Below are 17,921 nucleotides of genomic sequence, written 5' to 3' on the forward strand. Positions count from 1 at the left end.
GAACTGGAGGAAGGAATGCTCTTCTCACAGAGGGTATTTCAACTCAAGGCAACTGGCCTGAAAAGAGGCCTCTGCTAAACTGAGAGATGCCATGGATGCAGGAAAGCTTCCCTCCCATTCATTTCTACCGAGGAAGTTCACAGAATGCAGGGGCATGCCGGCTGTTTTGCCTTTTATATTTTAGGTAGAAGCAACTGCATTTAGACTGAGAGGTGACAGCATGCTGGCAGCCCTCACAACCTCGCTTGCTCTGGGCACCTCCTCGGCCTTGGCGCCCACTCTGGCCATGCTTAAGGAGCCCTTCAGCCCCCCACTGCACTGTAGGAGCCCCTTTCTGGGCTGGCCAAGGCCAGAGCCGGCTCCCTCAGCTTGCAGGGAGGTGTGGAGGGAGAGTTGTGGGTGGGAACCAGGGCTGCCCAGGGCGCTTGTGGGCCAGCACAAGTTCAGGGTGGGCGTGGGCTCGGTGGGCCAGGCACTTGGAGTGGCCTGCCCCTGCCTGCAAGCCCCTGGCAGTGAGGGGCTTAGCACCTGGGCCAGCAGCTGCTGTGCCCAATTTCTTGCCAGGCCTTAGCTGCATCCCCACAGGGCAGGTCTTGGGACCTGCAGCCCACCATGTCTGAGTCTCCCCAATCAGCACCGCTCCCTGTTCCATGGTGCACAGTCCCATGACTGCCCAAAGGCTGAGGAGTGTGGGCTCATGCGCAGGACTTGCAGGCAGCTCCACCTGCGGCCAGGTGCAGGATCCACTGGGTGAAGCCAGCTGTGCTCCTGAGTCTGGTGGGAACTTGGAGAACCTTTATGTCTAGCCAAGGGATTGTAAATACACCAGTCAGCACTCTGCATCTAGCTCAAGGTTTGTAAACACACCAATCAGTACCCTGTGTCTAGCTCAGGGTACATGAATGCACCAATTGACGCTCTGTATCTAGCTACTCTGGTGGGGACTTGGAGAAACTTTATGTCTAGCTAAGGGATTGTAAATACAGCAATCAGCACTGTATCTAGCTCAAGGTTTGTAAACATACCAATCAGCACCCTGTGTCTAGCTCAGGGTTTGTGAATGCACCAATCAACACTCTATCTAGCTACTCTGGTGGGGACTTGGAGAAACTTTATGTCTAGCTAAGAGATTGTAAATACACTAATCAGCACTCTGTGTCTAGCTCAAGGTTTGTAAACATACCAATCAGCACCCTGTGTCTAGCTCAGGGTTTGTGAATGCACCAATCAACACTCTGTATCTAGCTACTCTGGTGGGGACATGGAGAACTTTTGTGTTGACACTCTGTATCTAGCTAATCTAGTGGGGACACGGAGAACTTTTGTGTCTAGCTCAGGGATTGTAAACGCACCAATCAGCACCCTGTCAAAACAGACCAATCAGCTCTCTGTAAAATGGACCAATCAGCAGGATGTGGGTGGGGCCAGATAAGCGAATAAAAGCAGGCTGCTTGAACCAGCAGTGGCAACCCGCTTGGGTCCCCTTCCACGCTGTGGAAGCTTTGTTCTTTAGCTCTTTGCAATAAATCTTGCTGCTGCTCACTCTTTGGGTCTGCACTGCCTTTATGAGCTGTAACACTCACTGTGAAGGTCTGCAGCTTCGCTCCTGAAGCCAGTGAGACTGCAAACCCACCAGGAGGAATGAACAACTCCAGGTGTGCCACCTTAAGAGCTGTAACACTCACTGCAAAGGTCTGCAGCTTCACTCCTGAGCCAGCAAGACCATGAACCCACCAGAAGGAAGAAACTCCGAACACATCTGAAAATCAGAAGGAACATATTCCAGACACACTGCCTTTAAGAACGTGACACTCAACATGTGGGTCTGTGGCTTCTTTCCTGGTCAGTGAGACCAAGAACCCACCAATTCTGGACAGATTTTGGTGACCACGAAGGGACCATCACCAATCGCCAAGCGGTGAGACTATCACAGAGCAGTGAGACCATCACCTGTTGCTGAGCGGTGAGACAATCGCCTTTTGCCACACAGTGAGTACTGTAAGACCCCTTTCACTTGCTATTCTGTCCTATTTTTCCTTAGAGTTCAGGGACTAAATACCGGGCACCTGTCGGCCAGTTAAAAGCGACTAGCATGGCCACTGGACTAAAGACACAGGTGTCATGCTTTCTGGGAAAGGGCTCTCTAATGACCCCCGGACTGTTCGGAGTTGGGACCATTGGTTTGCTCAGAACCAGCTTCTGCTCTTCTTGTACTTCTGGGCTGCGCTGAGGGTCGACGGAGAGGAAAGCCATGCAGCTCCAGGGTCCCGACAACAAGTTGGTTGACCCTGCGGCCATGAGCGGAACTCTCAAAGCATGTCGCCCAAGCGAGACTCACCCATCTATCTTATGTATCCTGACCCTTGCGCCCTGGGTCCTAATGCCTGCCAGACAAACTTCCTCTCGCCTCTCTTCTCCGAGGTTAGTCCTGCTTCTAAAAATTGTTACCTGTCTCTGGTGCTTTTCTAGTTTCTCCTATAAGAATGATTTCTAGTATAAACTCCAGGACTCTGTTACCTTCTTTAGGCACCCAGGCTTACCAGTCAGAAGATATAATTTTTGCCCAAAGCCCCATCGTAGTGGGGACTACCTGGAATTTTAGGATCCCTCCTCAGACTAACAGGCCTAATGAAAGCTATTCCTGAAGCTAGGATATGGGGAGCCTCAGAAATTGTATCCTTCCTATTCATACAAGTGAAGACAAAAGGTGTCACTCTTCCAACCCTGGAGATCCCTTCCCTCCCTGAAGGTATGGCCCTCCACTTCATTTTGGGGGCATAACATCTTTATAGGACAGGGGTAAAGTCCCAATACTAACAGGAGAACACTAAGGACTCTAACAGGTTTTTGAGAATATGTCAGTAAGGGCGACTAAATCTGATTTTTCTCGGTTGGTTCTCCTTGTGGTCTAGGAGGACAGGCAAGCGTGCAGGTTTTCGAGAATGTGTCAGTAAGGGCTGCTAAATCCGACCTTCCCTGGTCCTCCATCTGGTCTGGGAGGAAAACTAGTGTTTCTGCTGCTGCGTCGGTGAGTGCAACTATTCCAATCAGCATGGTCAGGGACCGTTGCGGATTCTTGAGCAGGGGTTGTTTCTGCTGCTGCATCGGTGAACACAGCTATTCCAATCAGCAGGGTCCAGGGACCATTGTGGGTTCTTGGGCAGGGGGAGAAACAAAACAAACCAAAACCATGGGCGGTTTTGTCTTTCAGATGGGAAACACTCAGGCAGCAACAGGCTGTCCCTTGAAATGCATCCTAAGCCATTGGACTAATTTGACCCACAAACCCTGAAAAAGAGGTGACTTATGGCCGGGCACGGTGGCTCACGCCTGTAATCCCAGCACTTTGGGAGGCCGAGGCGGGTGGATCACGAGGTCAGGAGATCGAGACCATCCTGGCTAATACAGTGAAACCCCGTCTCTACTAAAAATACAAAAAATTAGCCGGGCGTGGTAGCGGGCGCCTGTAGTCCCAGCTACTCGGGAGGCTGAGGCAGGAGAATGGCGTGAACCCGGGAGGCGGAGCTTGCAGTGAGCCGAGATCGCGCCACTGCACTCCAGCCTGGGCGACAGAGCGAGACTCCGTCTCAAAAAAAAAAAAAAAAAAAAAAAAAAAGAGGTGACTTATTTTTTTCTGCACTACAGCTTGGCCCCAATATTCTCTCTCTGATGGGGAAAAATGGACACCTGAGGGAAGTACAAATTACAATACTATCCTGCATCCTGACCTTTTGTGTAAGAGGGAAGGCAAATGGAGGGAAATACCTTATGTCCGAGCTTTCTTTTCACTGAGGGAGAATACACAACTATGCAGAGCTTACAATTTACATCCCACAGGAGGACCTCTCAGCTTACCTCCATATCCTAGTCTCCCTATAGCTCCCCTTCCTATTAATGATAATCCTCCTCTAATCTCCCCTGCCCAGAAGGAAATAAGCAAAGAAATCCCCAAAGGACCACAAAAACCCCTGGGCTATCAGTTTTGTCCCCTTCAAGCTGTAGGAGGAGGAGAATTTGGCCCAACCCGGATACATATCCCCTTTTCCCTCTCTGATTTAAAGCAGATCAAGGCAGGCCTGGGGAAATTTTCAGATGATCCTGATAGGTACATAGTTGTCCTACAGGGTCTAGGGCAAACCTTCGACCTCGCTTGGAGAGATGTCATGCTATTGTTAGATCAAAACCTGGCCTTTAATGAAAAGTATGTGGCTTTAGCTGCAGCCTGAGAGTTTGGAGATACCTGGTATCTTAGTCAAGTAAATGATAGAATGACAGCTGAAGAAAGGGACAAATTCCCTACTGGTCAGCAAGCCATCCCCAGTATGGATCCCCACTGGGACCTTGACTCAGATCATGGGGACTGGAGTCATAAATATCTGTTGACCTGTGTTCTAGAAGGACTGAGGAGAATTAGAAAAAAGCCCATGAATTATTCATTGATGTCCACCATAACCCAGGGAAAGGAAGAAATTCCTTCTGCCTTCCTTGAGTGGCTATGAGAGGCCTTAAGAAAATATACTCTCCTGTCACCCAAATCATTCGAGGGTCAAATGATTCTAAAAGATAAGTTTATTACCCAATCAGCTGCAGATATCACGAGAAAGCTCCAAAAGCAAGCCCTGGGCCCTGAACAAAATCTAGAGACATTATTAAACCTGGCAACCTTGGTGTTCTATAATAGGGACCAACAGGAACAGGCCCAAAAGGAAAAGTGAGATCAGAGAAAGGCTGCAGCCTTAGTCATGGCCCTCAGACAAACAAACCTTGGTGGTTCAGAGAGGACAGAAAATGGAGCAGGCCAGTCACCTGGTAGGGATTTTTATCACTGTGGTTTGCAAGGACACTTTTAAATAGATTATTCAATGAGAAACAAGCTGCCCCCTCGTCCATGTCCACTATGCTTAGGCAATCACTGGAAGGTGCACTACCCCAGAGGATGAAGGTTCCCTGGGTCAGAAGCCCCCAACCAGATGACCCAACAACAGGACTGAGGGTGCCCAGGGCAAGCGCCAGCTCATATCATCACCCTCACTGAGCCCCAGGTGTGTTTAACTATTGAGGGCCAGGAAATTGACTTCCTCCTGGTCACTGGCGTGGCCTTCTCAGTGTTAATCTCCTGTCCTGGATGACTGTCTTCAAGGTCCATTACCATCTGAGGAATCCTGGGACAGCCTTTAAACAGGTATTTCTCCCACCTCCTCAGTTGTAATTGGGAGACTTTGCTCTTTTCACATGCCTTTCTTGTTATGCCTGAAAGTCCCACACCCTTATTAGGGAGGGATATATTAGCCAAGGTGGGAGCTATTATCTACATGAATATGGGGAACAAGTTACACATTTGTTGTCCCCTACTTGAGGAGGGAATCAACCCTGAAGTCTGGGCATTGGAAGGACAATTTGGAAGGGCAAAAAATGCCCACCCAGTCCAAATCAGGTTAAAAGGCAATATCCCTTTTGGCCTGAAGCTCATAAAGGATTACAGAATATTGTTAAATATTTGAAAGCTCAAGGCTTGGTAAGGAAATGCAGCAGTCTCTGCAACATCCCAATTCTAGTAGTACAAAAACTGAATGGTCAGTGGAGACTAGTGCAAGATCTTAGACTCAATAATGAAGCAGTAATTCCTCTATATCCAGTTGTACCAAACCCCTATATCTTGCTCTCTCAAATACCAGAGGAAGCAGAATGGTTGATGGTTCTGGACCTCAAGGATGCCTTCTTCTGTATTCCCCTGCACTCTTTGCTTTGACTCCCAGTTCCTCTTTGCTTTTAAGGATCCCACAGACCACACACCCCAACTTACATGGATGATCTTACCCCAAGGATTTAAGGATAGCCCTCATCTGTTTGGTCAGGCACTGGCCCAAGATCTAGGCCACCTCTCAAGTCCAGGCACTCTGGTCCTTCAATATGTGGATGATTTGCTTTTGGCTACCATTTTGGAAGCCTCATGCCAGCAGGCTACTCTAGATCTCTTGAACTTTCTAGCTAATCAAGGGTACAATGTGTCTGGGTCGAAGGCCCAGCTTTGCCTACAGCAGGTCAAATATCTAGGCCTAATCTTAGCCAGAGGGACCAGGACCCTCAGCATGGAATGAATACAGCCTATATTGGCTTATCCTCAGCCTAAAACATTAAAACAGTTGTGGGGATTCCTTGGAATTACCGGCTTTTGCTGACTAGGGATCCCTGGATACAGCAAGATAGCCAGGCCCCTCTATACTGTAAGTAAGGAAACCCAGAGGGCATCTTGTAGAATGGTAACCAGAGGCAGAAACAGCCTTCAAAACCTTAAAGTAGGCCTTAGTACAATCTCCAGCTTTAAGCCTTCCCACAGGACAAAACTTCTCTTTATACATCACAGAGAGAGCAGGGATAGCTCTTGCAGACCTTATTCAGACTCGTGGGAAAACCCCACAACCAGTGGCATACCTAAGTAAGGAAATAGATGCAGCAGCAAAAGTCTGGCCTCACTGTTTAAAGTTAGTTGCCGCAGTGGCTGTCTGTGTCAGAGGCTATCAAAATAATACAAGGAAAGGATCTCACTGTCTGGACTACTCATGAGGTAAATGGCATACTAGGTGCCAAAGGAAGTTTATGGCTATAAGACAACTGCCTCCTTAGATAGCAGGTGCTACTCCTTGAGGGACCAGTGCTTCAAATACGCACGTGCATGGCCCTCAACCCTGCCACTTTTCTCCCAGAGGATGGGGAAACGATTACGCATGACTGTGAACAAATTATAGTCCAGACGTATGCTGCCCAAGATGATCTCTTAGAAGTTCCCTTAACTAATCCTGATCTTAACCTATACACTGATGAAAGTTCATTTGTGGAGAATGGGGTATGAAGGGCAAGTTATGCCATAGTTAGCAGTGTAGCCATACTTGAAAGTAAGCCTCTTCCCCTAGGGACCAGTGCCCAGTTAGCAGAACTAGTGGCACTTACCTGAGACTTATAACTGGGAAAGGGAAAAAGAATAAATGTGTATATAGATAGCAAGTATGCTTATCTAATCCTACATGCCCATGATGCAATATGAAAAAGGAGGGAGTTCCCAACCTCTGGGGGAACCCCCATTAAATACCACAAGGAAATTATAGAGTTATTGCACACAGTGCAAAAACCCAAGGAAGTGGCAGTCTTACACTGCCAAAGCCATCAGAAAGGTGAAGGAAAGAAAGCAGAAGGAAACTGTCAGGCAGATGCTGAGGCAAAATTGCTACCAGGTGGAACCCCTTATTAGAAATACCTACAGAAGGACCTTTGGTATGGAACAACCCCTCCAAGAGATTAAGCCCCAGTATTCCCTGACTGAAACAGAATGGGGCCTTTCACAGGGGCATAATTTTCTTCCTTCAGGGTGGTTGGTAACAGAAGAAGGAAAGGTACTTATAACTGAAGCCAGCCAGTGGAAAATACTTAAAACCCTCCACCAAACTTTTCATATAGGTATTGAAAACACTAATCAAATGGCCAAATCCCTATTTACAGGGCCAAATCTCCTCCAGACCATCCAACAGGTAGTCAAAGCCTGTGAGGTGTGCCAAAAGAATAATCCCTTGGTTCATCATAAGGCCCCATTGAGGGAACAAAGAATAGGTCACTATCCTGGAAAGGACTGGCAGTTAGAATTCTCCCATATGCCTAAGTCAAAGGGATTTCAATACTTGTTGGTCTGTGTTGATACCTTTACAAATTGGATAGAAGCTTTCGCCTGCAAGACAGAGAAGGCTCAGGAAGTGATTAAAGTCCTAATTCATGAAATAATTCCTAGATTTGGGCTTCCCCAAAGCTTACAGAGTGACAATGGTCCAGCTTTTAAAGCCACGATAACTCAGGGAATCTCCAGGGCACTAGGGATACAATATCATCTTCACTGCTCCTGGAGGCCACAATCCTCAGGGGAAGTCACGAAGGCAAATGAAACGCTCAAGAGGCACTTAAGGAAACTAACACAAGAAACTCACCTCCCATGGCTTACTCTTTTGCCTATGGCCCTGTTGAGAATCCAAAATTCTCCCCACAAAATAGGGCTTAGTCCATATGAAATGCTGTACAGGTGACCTTTTCTCCCAGATGACCTCCTACTTGATCAGGAAATGGCCAACTTGGTGAAAGATATAACTTCTTTGGCAAAATATCAACAAAACCTTAAAAACCTACCTGAAGGTTGTCACAGAGAAAAGGGAGCAGAGTTGTTTCAACCAGGAGATCTAGTGTTGGTCAAATCTCTTCCCTCTACCTCCCCATCTCTGGACTCTTTGTGGGAAGGACCATACTTGGTAATCCTCTCTACTCCCACTGCAGTTAACGTGGCAGGAGTGGAATCTTTGATTCACCACTCCTGAGTTAAACTTTGGACATCCCCTGAGGAACCTGTGGGATCATCAGCTCAGCAGTCCCAAGATCAGCCAGACCAGCCTCGATATACCTGTGAACTGTTGGAGGACTTGCACCTCCTATTTCGGAAGGAAACATCCCAGACGAAAAAGGCTCTATCTTTTTTGATCCTGTGATCAAAAGAGAAAAGTGGCAGGGTTGAGGGCCATGCACATGCATATTTGATCCTGAGGAAAGACCCCATCCTCCTTAAAAAAGGTAGGGGAAAACAGCACACTAACCATACTCTTTGTGATAGGACTATATACTCTAGCTCCTGACAGAATGAAAATCCTAATCACATCAACCTTCTTTCTATCTTCCTTCCTCTTGACAGTAATTTACTCCTACCTGTAACTCAGACTAGATAAAATGATCTCGTTTTCCCTGCAGCAGTGCCGCCACCACTAGTGAATGCCTTCTCATCCCCTCTTTCAATCACTCTCTCGAATGGATCCTAGTGGATACAAAACTTTTTTTTCTCCAATGGGAAAATAGAACGCAGGGAGCCACTCAGTTTTCTCCCAACACCCCTTTCCAGCTGCTCACTGGAGGTACCTTGGCAAGTACTCTAGGAGTATGGGAAAATGAAAAGAAACTCACACACCTTTTTAACATACATAACAAGTTCTGTCTACCCAGCCAAGGCATATTCTTCTTATGTGGAATGTTGAACTATATCTGCCTCCCCACTAACTGGACAGGCACCTGCACCTTAGTCTTCCTAAGTCCCAACATTAACATTGCCCCAGGAAATCAGAACTTATCAGTACCCCTCAAAGCTCAAGTCTGTCAGCACAGAGCCATACAACCAATACCCCTGCTTATAGGGTTAGGAATGGCTACTGCTACCAGAACTGAAATAGCTGGTTTATCTACTTCATTATTCTACTACCACATACTCTCAAAGGATTTCTCAGAGTTTGCAAGAAATAACAAAATCTATTCTTACTTTACAATCCCAAATAGACTCTTTGGCAGCAGTGACTCTCCAAAACTGCTGAGGCCTATACCTCCTCACTACTGAGAAAGCAGGACTCTGCACCTTCTTAGGGGAAGAGTGTTGTTTTTACACTAGCCAGTCAGGGATAGTACGAGATGCCACCTGGTGTTTACAGGAAATGGTTTCTGAAATCAGACAACATCTTTCAAACTCTTATGCCAACCTCTGGAGTTGGGCATCATGACTTCTCCCCTTTCTAGGTCCCATGGCAGCCATCTTGCTATTACTTGCCTTTGGACCCTTTATTTTTAACCTGCTTGTCAAATTTGTTTCCTCTAGAATTGAGGCCATCAAGCTACAGATGGTCTTACAAATGGAACCCCAAAGGAGTTCAACTAACAACTTCTACCAAGGACCCCTGGACCGACCCCCTGGCACTTTTACTGGCCTGGAGAGCTCCCCTCTGGAGGACACTACAACTGCAGGGCCCCTTCATCACTCCTGTCCAGCAGGAAGTAGCTAGAATGGTCATCAGCCAAATTCCCAACAGCAGTTGGGGTGTCCTGTTTAGAGGGGGGATTGAGAGGTGACAGCGTGCTGGCAGCCCTCACAGCCCTCGCTCACTCTTGGCACCTCCTCGGCCTTGGTGCCCAGTCTGGCTGTGCTTAGGGAGCACTTCAGCCCACCGGTGCACTGTGGGAGCCCCTTTCTGGGCTGATGAAGGCCAGAGCCAGCTCCCTAAGCTTGCAGGGAGGTGTGGAGGGAGAGGCGCGGCTGGGAACCAGGGCTGCATGGGGCACTTGTGGGCCAGCGCAAGTTCCCAGTGGGCGTGCAGTCAGCAGGCCCTGCACTTGGAGTGGCCAGCCCACCCACAAGCCCCAGGCAGTGAGGGGCTTAGCACCTGGGCCAGCAGCTGCTGTGCTCAATTTCTTACCAGGCCTTAGCTTCCTCTCTGTGGGGCAGGGCTTGGGACCTGCAACCCGCCAAGCCTGAGCCTCTTGGATGAGCACTGCTTCCTGCTCCATGGTGCTGAGTCCCATCGATCACCCAAGGGCTGAGGAGTGTGAGTGTGTGGCGCGGGACTGGCAGGCAGCTCCACCTGTGGTCCTGGGGCAGGATCCACTGGGTGAAGCCAGCTGAGCTCCTGAGTCTGGTGGGGACTTGGAGAACCTTTATGTCTAGCTAAGGGATTATAAATACACCTATCAGCACTCTGTATCTAGCTCAAGGTTTGTAAACACACCAATCAGTACCCTGTGTCTAGCTCAGGGTATGTGAATGCACCAATTGACACTCTGTATCTAGCTACTCTGGTGGGCATGTGGAGAACTTTTGTGTCAACACTCTGTATCTAGCTAATCTAGTGGGGACACGGAGAACTTTTGTGTCTAGCTCAGGGATTGTAAATGCACCAATCAGCACCCTGTCAAAACAGACGAATCAGCTCTCTGTAAAATGGACCAATCAGCAGGATTTGGGTGGGGCTAGACAAGGGAATAAAAGCAGGCTGCCTGAGCCAGCAGTGGCAACATGCTTGGGTCCCATTCCTTGCTGTGGAAGCTTTGTTCTTTTGCTCTTTGCAGTAAATCTGGCTGCTGCTCACTCTTTGGTTCTACACTGCCTTTATGAGCTGTAACATTCACTGCGAAGGTCTGCGGCTTCACTCCTGAAGCCAGTGAGACCGTGAACCCACCGGAGAATGAACAACTCCGGATGCGCTGCCTTAAGAGCTGTAACACTCACTGCAAAGGTCTGAAGCTTTACTCCTGAGCCAGCGAGAGCACGCACCCACCAGAAGGAAGAAACTCCAAACACATCAGAACATCAGAAGGAACAAACTCCGGACACGCCACCTGTAAGAACTGTGACACCCACCACGAGCGTCCGTGGCTTCATTCTTGAAGTCAGCGAGACCAAGAGCCCACCAATTCCGGACACAAGACCATTGACTTACTCCTATCTAAATGGCAGACACAACTCTGGAAATCAAAGGAACAGTTTAAATGATCCCCATCTTACCTATCTGTTCATAGAAAATGATATATGCAAAATATGCTTTACTTTTTTACTTTTAGGTTTTATTTCTTTCTTTTTATTTTTGAGAGAGAGATCCTTATAAATGGAAGAGCAAATGTTTAGGATTTTCTGTTGTGAGGTGTTTCCATCTGTAATCTAATCACTGGGCAGTAAACACTGTAGGGAGGGCATGTCTCACAATGTGTTCTTCTCATTGATCAAGGGGTTCTAGAGTGGTTTATTCATCAGATGCCAGGAAATAAAATTTTCATTGAACCTTTTTATTCAATGAGAATCTTATGATAGCAAACATCTTTTATCATTTGGAATGCTTACTGCATAAAAATAGTTATTTGGATTCCTTTTATTATACATTCCTTTATGTTGTTGTTATAAAATTTACAAAAACACCTTTTCCCATCACATGTAAAGTTGAATTCCATAGATAAATAAATGTTTAGAAATGCAAAGATAGCAAGACTATTTCTTGCTGTAAAGATTTAAATATCTATTCCCTTTAGAACTATAAAACATGTCTCAAAAAGGCCATATCATTGATATTTAGCCATTATACTATTTTCACTTTATTTTTACAAAATTTTATGACAGTTCCATCTTTCATATTGAAGGATTTTGCTACAAGTGACAATGGTAATGCACACTTATCTCATGAGCTGAAAGAGCTGAAATTGGGGAAATCACTTAGGAATCTAGAACAAAAAGTGACATGATGAAATGCTGATAGGTCCCACCCTCCAGGCCCCTTCCCAGTACATTATGAAAGAAAGTCTTGAAGGATTTTTTCCGGTTGATTTTTTTTTTTGTTATAGCTTTTGGTGGAAATTTGCTCTTAGTAAATTCAAAACAGATATCAAAGAATTACAATTAATGCCAATTCATAATTTTTCCAGGTATGTGGCAACATAAACCTCTGTTACTTTATTCTAAACAGCTGTCTTTTCTCCGAGAAGTAATGTTTCATAGAGGAGAGGGCTCAAAATGATTCATTTCAATACTATCTCAGAGGATGGAATAGTTGCTTTCAAAATATTATTTTCAAAATACATTTGGCCATTCCATGAAGTTTATTTTTATTTTTTATTTTATTCTATTTTTTGAGAAAGGATCTCACTCTCTTGTCCAGGCTGGAGTACAGTAGTGCAATCACAGCTCACTGCAGCCTCAACCTCCTTGGGTTTAAACAGTCTGCTTGCCTCAACCTCCTAAGTAGCTGAAACTACAGATGCACACCACCATGCCCAGCTAAGTGTGCCCAGCTAATTTTTTTTTTGTAGAAATGGTGTCTTGCTATGTTGCCCAGGCTGGTCTCAAATTCCTGGGCTCAGGTGATCCTCCTGCCACGGCCTTGCAAAATGCTGGGATTGCAGTAGTGAGCCACCACACCTGGCCTGAGGTTATTTTGATCATCAGTAAAATTGGATTTTCACATTCTGAACATAAAGAAAAGTTAGTAAAAGATAAATCAGAAATTGATATGTTTCATAATGACACATGAGATTTTGCAATGAAGATGAGAGATGTGGAAGGTTGTAATACAGTTTGGGTATATTCTCTTAATTTCTAGTTTCAAAATTCTGTGATCCTGGAGAACTTCAGCCAGACTGTGACTACATTGTGGAATTGCAGACCATAACGTACTGGGAACAGACACAGCTGAAGAGTGCAAAGATGTCCCTTCACTTCACATCCTCACATGCAGCCAATGATAGTGAGTGACCGTGTTATGTTGTTCGAGCTGATCATGACCTAACAGGCACAATATTATATCAGGGCACAATGGAGGGAGAGTGAGTTTTTGATTTGGAATAATTACATGGCAAATCTTCTTACCCACATGCATGTGACTATAGTATTTAAACTACGATATACAAAACAGTTTGACTTTTGAGTTATTTCTTATGGTTTTTTTTCTATTGTAGTTTCAGTTTTGCTGTTGTAATGGAAATTTAAGAAAACTTATGATGTCTTATTCTAACAGATTGACTATTTTTATGTTTACATGACTTGTACATATACATACTTGTTTTTAAGGAGAATGTGTACAGTTTAACTGTTATAAGTTGATGTTATTTCTGCTTCTACTGTTTCTGTAGTTATGTATACAATACACATATCTTTGTGCAATTATTTTACATATTTACCTCCCAAATTAAAATTGGGTACTTTACAGCCAGAGACTAAAATACATCATAGTACTGAGAATAGTGTGTGTGTGTATATATAGGTATGGAGAGGGAGCCACAAAACATGTGGCATGGCTGTTTTTCTTAATACTACACTGGTCAAATTTTGCTTAAAATGTTATCTAATATTCCATTGAGTGAAGTTAATAAATCCTTCCCATATTACTTTTGCTTGTTTCTTTTTTTCATACCTAATATGTTAGTATGTTTCCTGGGAACTAAGCAAAACAAAAGAAGAATCTTATATGACACTTATACCTAAGTCAGAGAATAAGTTTCTTGATGTTTTTGGCTTGATGTGGATACTGGTTAGAGCTGCCACGTAGAGGCTCCTGACAAGGTTTTGGGGAACCGGGACAAATTAAATGAGAGTAGGAGGGAGGAAGCATTTGTCTCAGGGGCTTCTTTGATGTTGATTATTTTTAGGCTAGCAGGACCCTCTCATTGCAGCTGCCTTTGATCAGGGTAGTGGGCCTCATTCAAAAGGGGAAGAGAATATGTTAAACATTTGTCTGAATTTAGGAAAGGCAGTGATGGCCCTGCAGCGTGAGGCACAGGGTTTGCTTATAATTACCTTCCACCACTGGGAAAATGTAGTATCCAAATAGGCAGGTTTATTTGAAATAATGCTTCCCAAAATGGTCCAGAACCAAAGATTTCTATCTGTTTGAGAAATGGTCTCTTTGGAGATTAAATGGATTTGAAATGGTTAATTTTTATGTGAGTCTCGGTACAATGTAGCTTTTACCTAAAAGTTCTCTTGGAAATATTTGTATGTTTAGTAACATCATTCATTTTTAATCCAGTCATCCATCTGCTCATCACATTGAAATTGTGGATCTGTGAATTATGACATCAGTGTGTCTAATGCTAGGAATACTATACTATATTACACATATGTACACACTTCATGCTGTAATATACTATATAGACTATATATATAGTATAGCATATATGTTCCATAATTTTCTATATAGAGTGTACATAGGTGTATTATATATGTACACATATGCATACATACACTTGCCTACAAATACACCTGAACACTCAAATGCCTATACAAATGTACACACACACATGTATAGAAACATATACATTATTTCCAGCACTATGATATGTTTTGGCCCTACCTTAAAAGTGCCTGATTTTGAATTTGAGAGATAAATATGTAAAATAATAACAAAGATCTGTGTGCTGCATACAGACAGAACTACAGGAAACGGTGGAAGCAGAAATGACCAACAAGAAGGTGGAGAATGAGTATCACATCACCGTTCATGAAGTCCTGAAGAGTGAGCAACCTGTGGGCCTACAAGGAATAGACAACATTCCCCACAATGCAGCAGCATAGGTGAGTGTAGAGAGTTAGAGAAGCACATTGCATGGGCAGAGAACTCAGCACTAGGAAAGAATGAAGGTGGGTGGGCAGCCAGTCTCTCCTCTTCAGCTGTCATTCATCTCTAAATTGCAGAGGCTTAACCACCATATAATGACTCCCTGCCCTCTCACCCTAACCACTCTTTAAACTCCAGTGACCTACCTTCAGGCATCCACTCAACATCTCCACTTTGATGGTAGATATTTCAAATAACATGTTCATGCATGAGCTCTGGATTTTCACCCATACCCGTTCCTCCCCTGGACTCTCCTGTATCAATAAATGGCACCAAGATTCACCCTTTTTCTCAACCTGGACATTCAGAAGTCATTCTTCATTATTCTCTGAGTTGTTCCTCTCCAGAAACCTAATTCTTCAGGAAGTCCACTTTTCTCTAATTTTAAATTCTATGCAGGAGCTGTCCCATCATTTCCCTTTTTCAATCTATTGTCCTCTCTTTCCTGTAATTTAAAATAGTCTCCTAATTAGTATTTATGTTTCTGTTCTTTCTTAAATATCCATTCTTTAGAGAGCAAAGTAATTTTTAGAAAATATCAATCTGATGATAGACCTCTCTCTTTTTGGAATGCCATTTTCAAGACAGTTACCCAGTTATCTTCACTTCTTACTTTCCCCAAAACTTGATCCTTCACTACATTATTCCATATTCCTTCTCAATCCTCTTCTTAGCCAAAATTCTTTAAATTCCAGCTAAATGCAAGCGCTGTCTTTTTCTACTGGTGGTGGGGATTTCAACTATTGTATGCTTTTTAGCCTCCTGGTTCTTCCAATAAACAACATTCTTTCCCCCTTAGGAACTGGTAGGGGATTGCAAATTCCCATAACCATATTTGCTTATTCCCAGAACCAAGAGCAAGGAGAAAAGAAGACCAACCTCTACTTGTCCTTGTTGAGGTTACATTGTCTAGAGCCCGGTCATGGTCCAGCACACAGACAAAACTTTTGTGGAACTCTGGATCTCTGTATCATATTCATAGTTTTTTCACTCTTCCTGGGGCATCCCCACACAACCCTGTTAACTTGGGGAGATCTTCTTTAATTAGCTCCTTCTTCTACCCTGTCAAGTATGATTATAAAGCTTTTTCTCTCCTTTAAGCCACATTGCTCATAGAGTGCACAGTCCAGTCTAAATCCCTTCCTCTCAGTAAGCCATGCAGTTCCCCATAAATATGAACATATCTATTACATGGAGTGCACAGTCCAGTCTAAATCCCTTCCTCTCAGTAAGCCATGCAGTTCCCCATAAATATAAACATATCTATTCTTATGTCCGTGTTTATCTTCTGTCTTCTGTATTCTAAGGTGGAGGCACCCTTCCTTCTGCATGTGGTGGACTTCACCATGTAGTTTCTAGACCCATTCCTTCCCAACTCAGATACCTGCATCCACTGAAGTCAAATCTCATCTACATCAGAGACCATGGATTATCTATATATGTGGTCATGGCATCCATCATAATCCCTGGCATATAAACACAGCAACAAAAATATTTTTGAAGCCAAGTTAATTAGTTATTTCCTCATTTGCTTACAACCACGACCTATTTCTCTCCACTGGCTTGATCTGCTCAGCTTCCAGTTCTAAAGCAAACCTTTCCTTGATGCTGGCTTCATTCTAGCTACTGTCTTATATTTCTTTTTCCTATATTTTTTTTCTCAAGTTTCTGCAATCTATTTTTCAATGTCACTTTCCACCAAATCTGCCCATACTAATTTCTAAGCCTGGTGGATGTTTTCCATTCTAATTGTATTGACCTTTCCTGTTGAGTTTGTCTTTGTTTAATTATGCTTTCCCCATTGTTACATCCTGACCTTTGTATGTTTGACTCCCAGATGTTTTATTTTTCTTGTACCTCTTCTCAGTTTCCTTGTAGGATCTCCTGCCTCCATCCAGCTCTGGACATTGGAGCTCTCCAGGATTCTACTTTGTCTGCTCTGACAATTTAATTACTACCTACTCATCATCCCTTCCCAATGACTCAGCTCCAGCCTTGACTTCTCCATTAATACCAGATATCTAGAGCTGGTCACTGTATCTGAATGTCACACAGGCATCTCAGACTCAACATACTCCAACTTGAACTCACTCCCTCCACTTACAAAGCCTATTGTTCCCATGCATCTCTTGTCTCCACTGAAGTTGCTACTGACTAGAAACTTGGGAGACTTCCTTTTACCACTTCCTATTCACTTCAGTTTGTTTCTAGGTCCTGCAAATTTTTTCAAGACCCACAGCTTTCTTGAATCTTCCAGGAACATAGTAAGAGCTCAGTAAATTTATTGTAACTCAGCTGAATGCAACTGTCTTTCCATTCCACCAGCTCTATGCCACACTCTAACACTACAGCTTTCTTAAGATTTCATCTGCTGAGGTCATAAATGCTAAAGGAGAAGAGAGAAGGAAATGGATTTTGTTCTTATTTTGCAACAACCAAGATTGGCCGTCGTTTGTAAGCCATTGCATGTGTTAACTGTGTCCTCCCAGAATTTGTGTTTTCACTTGGTTGACTATTCCAGAGGAATTCTTTTTGCCAGTGGGAGTTTTTAGCCAGGTGAGGAGATGCTAGAATTATGGCAGTGAAATGAATGAAATAGGCAGTTAAATGAAAGAAATCTATTTGACCGGCTGATTCTCTGTGCTAAGGTCCTTTGCTAATTATCTTTTAAAACTAGGTAATACCTTACCTGACCAATTAAGAGATATGATAGCTAACCTATCAAAGACCACTTTATTTTAAGGACTAATTCCTTTTACATAGATTCAAAAAAGTAATAAAAGTTTTTTAAAAAAGAAGCCATAGTGCAAAGTACCTACAGTAACACGTACTGTTTGTGTCTCAGGTGATTCCACAGAAGAGACTGACTTTACAACAGATTATGTAGGATACGGTTGAATGTGTGACAGGATTTTGTATACCAATGTTGATATATAATCACGTACTGTTCGTAACACGTACTGTTTGTGTCTCAGGTGATTC

At 44.1% G+C, this 17,921-nt stretch overlaps 1 pseudogene; it reads left to right on the forward strand.

Moving 5' to 3' along the window:
* Positions 1-17,921, forward strand: part of LOC112209235 (anosmin-1-like) — a 184,898-nt pseudogene that overhangs the window by 134,646 nt on the left and 32,331 nt on the right.

The sequence above is a fragment of the Pan troglodytes genome, chromosome Y (genome assembly GCF_028858775.2).
Source record: "Pan troglodytes isolate AG18354 chromosome Y, NHGRI_mPanTro3-v2.0_pri, whole genome shotgun sequence".
Lineage (NCBI taxonomy): Eukaryota > Metazoa > Chordata > Mammalia > Primates > Hominidae > Pan > Pan troglodytes.